Consider the following 5,748-nt stretch of genomic DNA (forward strand, 5'->3'; position numbering starts at 1 on the left):
ATAGAGTTTTCTAGTAAGCCTTTAGGATAGGAAGTATCTTCCTAGATGTGAAGCAGAGAGCAGAAAAATAATAAAGTGATTGTTATATTTAATTATATCAAAAGAATATAAAACTGTCGCTTTGCTAAATTGTTTTTACACACCCTTTGCTTATTTGTAAGAATGGCACATATCGTTTTATTAATGAAAAGAGATTTCAATAAACAATTTTAACATAAAACAATATCTATTGAGAACTTATATGAAAATTTTAGCAATATGCTGTCACCAATTTCCTCATCTGCAAAATGGAGATAAATAATACCATCTTCCTTATGGGTTGCTGTGAAAATACTCAAGAGTAATGTACGTAAAATGCTTATCACCATGTCAGTGGGAAAGTGATGCCCCATTCATTTTTGCACCGGGATGATGACAGCTTTTTTTACACTTGAAGTCTGTAGTTTTCAAAATATGTTCTACTGATGTAGAGTGAATCCTTTTTACAAATTCTTTGTAGAGTTAGATGATCCCTTTGGAATACAAATTCAGACTCCTGTGTGTGTGTCTATACGCACATCTCTCCAATAATACTTCAAGCCTTATAATGAAAAGCTACCTTCCCCACTCTTGACTCTGGTTCCAAAAACAACTTCTTTAATTTTCTGGTTGAAAATCTATATTTCTAAATTAGCTACTCATACAGCTTTTTCATTTTTCAGCTTTTGACTATTTATACTTTCTTTCTTCTCTGAAACAATCAGCATGAAGCGTTCTTACATATGTTAAAAACATAATTCCCCTTGCCCAATATAACTATTTAATGAATTAGGATAAATCAAAATTCAATGTCTACTGTTTTATGACATAAGTGTTTACCATTTTATAGCATAGGAATCTTATCCAGAGATGTGCTACGTCAGATATTATGAATACATTTTCTGTCTCTCTTTTTCCTTTGACCTTTTATATGGGAAAAATCTCTTGTTTCTTTGTTGTCTTCCTCTGGATTCATCACTGGTCCATCTCCTTCAACCGGAAATTTAAATCTCTTCTCATTAACTTCTGACACATGAGACAATTCATGGGTTTCAGGTTTTGCTTGGGGACATCCCTCTTGGGCTTGAACATATACACCGTCCCACATATACACAGTATGTCTGGAAGGATAGAGGAGAAAAGGACTTTTATCTCTGTGCAAAAGGACTGGGAGACAGTGGTAGAGTGAGAATATTTTACTGACTTTGCACCACTCTTTGAAGTTTTCCTATACGTGTATCTATGACATAGTGGCCTCCCTGTCCCCTTTTTTAAAATTAAAATAGCGTTATATCCTGATCTCCTGGCTTGGGACAGCAAGGTGTAGAGAAATGTGAATATATGATCCAATTTTTTAATGAAATTAAGTAAAACAAACCCGCACAAAAAATTTATAATTTTAAATATGGGCACATCATTCTATGAGTCTGTGTAAAGGTGGGGAAAGGAATGAAGAAAAGCTGTTCAACATCCAGCTACCTGTACAGTCTAGGGGTCCACGGAAAGACCCGCCTCCAGCCCTGCCCCTGGAGCTCATTTCATCCCCCTGTGAAGTCCGCCTGACTTATTCCAGCCCCACCCCCGCCTCTTCCCGCCCCTGGAACTGGTCTCCACCCAAAACCTTCGGACTGGCTCCGCCCACAGCCTGGTCCCCGCCCACACCCTTGTCCCCACCCACAGCCCCGCCCCTAGACCTGGTCCTGTCCCTGTTGCTAACCCAGCCCGCTGCCCACCCTAGCACTCACTCTAGAAACTAGACACCTCCCCCAAGGCTGGGGTGCGCGGCCCTGTCCCACCCCGCACGCCGCCTCGACCCGGAGCCCCCAAATGTCCGTCTTCCCCGATCTTCCATCCTCCCCGAACGCCCGTCCGAGACCGGAAGCGGAAGCGCGGGTGGCATCGCGGAAGGAGCCGGGGGCTTCGCTGTGTATCCCGTCTTCTAGGCGTGGGTGGGATTCTCGTGGACGTTTGCCCTCAGGGGCGAGGCGCGGTGAGCGGCGGGCGGTCCTGGCTCGGTTAGGGGTCCAGGGAGGCTCCTGGGCCGCGGGAAGCCCCGTCAGGGCCCGGCATCTCTCCGTCCCCCCGCAGCCCCGTTTCCCCCGGGCTGTTCGCTCAGGACCCCCGAGGCTGCTGTTCCTCCTGGCTCCCGGCGCCGCTGTCCCCTCCTCAGAGTCCCCGTCATAGTCCTCCGTGTGATTTTGTCCCCAGGGGGCTTATCCGCGTCTGCAGGCGGTGTTTGGGTTGTTACAAATGGGGGCGCTCCTGGCGTCTAGAGGGGGAGGCAGGGATGCTGCTCAGCGTCCTCCAGGGCCCAGGATGGCCCGACACAGAATTGCCTGGCCCCAGATGTCAGTGGTACGGAGGTTGGGAAACCTGCTCCAGGGCCTGAAAATCTCCTGAGCCCTGAATGAAGTGTGGAAATTGTTGACAAGTCAGCGAGTCACTTACAGGGTCCTTAAATCACAAGCTTGTTTAAAGGGTCCAGAGTCACCAAAACATCTCTGTCCAGCCAAGTGAGTTGAGCGACTCAAGTGCATACAGCACGAAGCTACTTTCTCCCATCTCGGGGAGCAGGTGGCTGGATAGGAATCGGGAAAATCCAGTCACAGCCAACAGTTACAGTTAAATCAGTAAATACAAAAAAAAAAGATTGAATGGGGTGGCCTTTCCATCCAACACCCTATAAAAGGCCTCAAAAGCTTGTTTGAGCTTTTTTTCCCCCTCAGACACGAAAAGCATCCGTGGAGCTCAAGTTTGAGGTGAAACCAGGCTCAGGGTCCACCTGTCCTCTCTGATCCATGGATTTCTGTGTGACCAGGTGAGTACCCTGTTGACCCGGTACCAAGAGATTCCGGCAGCCTCCACTGTGCAGAAGACCTGCCAGTGGGGTTTCCTGGGCTCGGGTTGTCACCGCATGGACTCACTGAGAGTGAGGGTATCTTGAGAAAAATTATTGATGTTTGATGGATTATATTCAAGGGAAAGATGGTAAACTTTGTGTGGTTCTGTGTGGTAAATATTTCAATAAGTACAGTTATATGCAAATAAGAACATATGAAACACACGTAAATAACTGCAAATGTGTATTATAGTAGAAAATATAGATTTACTTGCATTGCATAATACTCAAAAGTCAGGATTTATATATATTATAAATACAAAAATGTTTTGCGTGTGTATTTGGTATTAGAAAACATCCCATTAAATATTAACAGGGATACTCAGCAACATTCCTTGGACCCATTCAATTTGAGTTCTAAAGTCCTATAAATCTTCCACAAAAATTTGAAATAGAGGAGCATTCAGGGAAAAAGTTGACTTGAACTTCTTTGTATTAATAACAATTTTAAAATTGAATTTGCCAGTAGCCAGATTCATTTTGAGAATTTTTTTCTTTATGACATTTCAAATCATTTGGAGGAGTACTAAGCAACACTGTAGATTGAAGGGAAGGGCGCTAGTCTCCAAAAAGACTGTCCTCTCCACCTTGCCTTCTAAAGGGAATTAACTTTGTTTCTTGAAACTTTTCTAAAATAACGGTCTGGTGATTCACGTTGCAGAGAATCTTGTTAAGTAATTTTGTATTTAGTTGTTGGCCTCTACTAATTGTGTGTGTATGTGTGTGTGCCTTTTTCATTCTAGCTTTCCTGTGATGTTCTCGAGGGGAATGTGTGCTTGTCATGCAATAGATAGTCTCTGAGTGTATAATTTATGGTGACCAACCATCCTCGCTTATTCAGAAAAGAGGGGATTTCCAGGACACAGCATATTTAGTGTTCAAACCAGGGCAGTCCTAGACAAACCGGGATGGTTCCTCATCTCATGAGCCAGGCCCTGGGCCACATGCATGGGGACCTGGAGAACCAGAGAGACCTTGTCCCACCTCCATGGAATTTATATTGTATTTGGATTTTAGACAGTTAATGATGAGAGTGATGTGGGAGTTTGGCACAAGGGGACTCAACCTGAGGGGGCAGGGAAGCCCTCTTGAGAAGGACTGATATTTAGATGGAGAGCAGGAGTTGGGACTGGATTTAGCTAGTTGGAGGGTTAGACTGGAGTGAGGGTGTGGGAGTGTGTTCAAGAAAGTGTTTCAGGCAGAGGGACCCGCTTGAGGACACCCTTAAAGCAGAGAGCCTGGTGTGTCCATGAACTGAGAAGAGGGATGGCTGAGCCGAGTCAACACAGGAGGAGAGGTGTGAGCCAGACCAGCGAGGGGGACAGGCTGGACCAGGTCAGGCGTGACTTGGGACTCTGTTCCAAGACCAGTGGGAAGACTCTAGAGAGATGCGAGTAGAAGGATGATGTAATTAGTGTTTGGTCTAAGCAGGGGGGTTAAAATGGACTTCATGGTTAAGAATTAAGACATAAGAGGCAAGATGGGAGGTGCTGGGAATAAGATTAGGAATAAGATGATTGTTCCCTATGCCTGGGTGATGGCTGTGGAGCAAGAAATAAGTAGAAAGAAAAGACCTTGGAGTGTAGAACCGAGAGAACATAACGGTACTTTCTTGCCTGCATGTGTCAGATGGCACAGGGCACTGACTGTGCTCCTCGCTGCTGTCCGTGCAGACCTGCAGGTGCCCCCTTGCACAGGTCTGTGTGTTCACCCCTCTTTGCCACTCACATGCCCCCTCCAAATTCTAAAGGAAGTCAGGCTTTACTTGTGAAGGGGTTGTCTCACACAGGAGACACCTAGGAGAGCCCCTCCAGGCATCAGAGCAGCCCCTTCAGCATCTCCCTCAGCCTCCTCCCTTCCCCTCTCTCGCCTTCCACACTCAGAATGACCCCTGCTCAGTATTCCACATCCCCATGTTCTTACTCCCCCAGGCTTGAGAAGGGTGGGGCAGCCACTGGGGTGGACATCATCTCCACCTTCCACTCTGACCCGTGCAGATCCCGGGCTGGACAGAGAGTGACTCTACTGGGAGTTGAGCCATGAGACCCAGGGCGTCTCCCACCTGGACTCCTTCACCCTGGACGGGGACAGCCTCTATGTCTGTGGTGAGGGGCTGTGCTACAGCCACGCTGTCTCTCCCAGTCAGAGTTCTGTGTTGCCTCCTTTGCTCTAAAGTGAGCTATGATCCATCTCTCTATCCACCCGGTCTGGGTTCAGACCTCTCATCACTGTGTGATCACTGGGTCCAGCCACCTTCCATCTCGTTGCCTACCCCCTGAACAACCCTCCCCTCTTCCCCTCTGCTTTCCCCTCTGTTTTTCCCACAAAGGTCCCTACATCCTCCCTCTCCTTAATCCTTTATGTTCACCCCAACTCTTGCTCAGCTCCTCTCGCCTTCTCTCCACAGGTTACACCTATGGAGTCGTGGCCCCGACTACCACCAGTGAGTATTCCTGGCCCTGATCTCCTGGGTCCCGTCTGCATTTGGGGTTGGGGAGCACATGTTCTCCTACACCTGCTGTCCTTGGTGAGGGAAGGACCTGGAAGGGCCCTAATTCATCCCTTCTCTCCCTCCAGGGTTCTGGTGGAGAGTCCCAGCCCAGGGTGAGAAAGCCTTAGACAGAGACATGTTCTCCACCGCATTCTGACCCTATGTGGTTTTCACTTTAATTCTGCTAAAGCGCCGCCCTTGGTCCTCCTTTTCCAGGTATCCCATCTGTCTGTCCAGTTTTCTGCCTATCCATCTGTCTCTCCTCCGAGTTCAGTCTCTCTTGTTCACCTATCTCTCTCTCTTGGGCTCCTCTCATCCACAGGCTTGCTCATCCCTCTAC

The 5,748-nt window shown here is 47.3% G+C and overlaps 1 long non-coding RNA gene across 1 annotated transcript; it reads left to right on the forward strand.

The window, feature by feature from the left end:
• Positions 1-1,977: 1,977 nt before the first annotated feature.
• Positions 1,978-4,874, forward strand: LOC131402882 (uncharacterized). The gene is made up of 3 exons (XR_009219041.1): positions 1,978-2,008; positions 2,745-2,836; positions 4,801-4,874. It is a non-coding gene; the product is annotated as an uncharacterized LOC131402882 (long non-coding RNA).
• Positions 4,875-5,748: the final 874 nt, after the last annotated feature.

The sequence above is a fragment of the Diceros bicornis genome, unplaced genomic scaffold, assembly GCF_020826845.1.
Source record: "Diceros bicornis minor isolate mBicDic1 unplaced genomic scaffold, mDicBic1.mat.cur scaffold_322_ctg1, whole genome shotgun sequence".
NCBI classification, from domain to species: domain Eukaryota; kingdom Metazoa; phylum Chordata; class Mammalia; order Perissodactyla; family Rhinocerotidae; genus Diceros; species Diceros bicornis.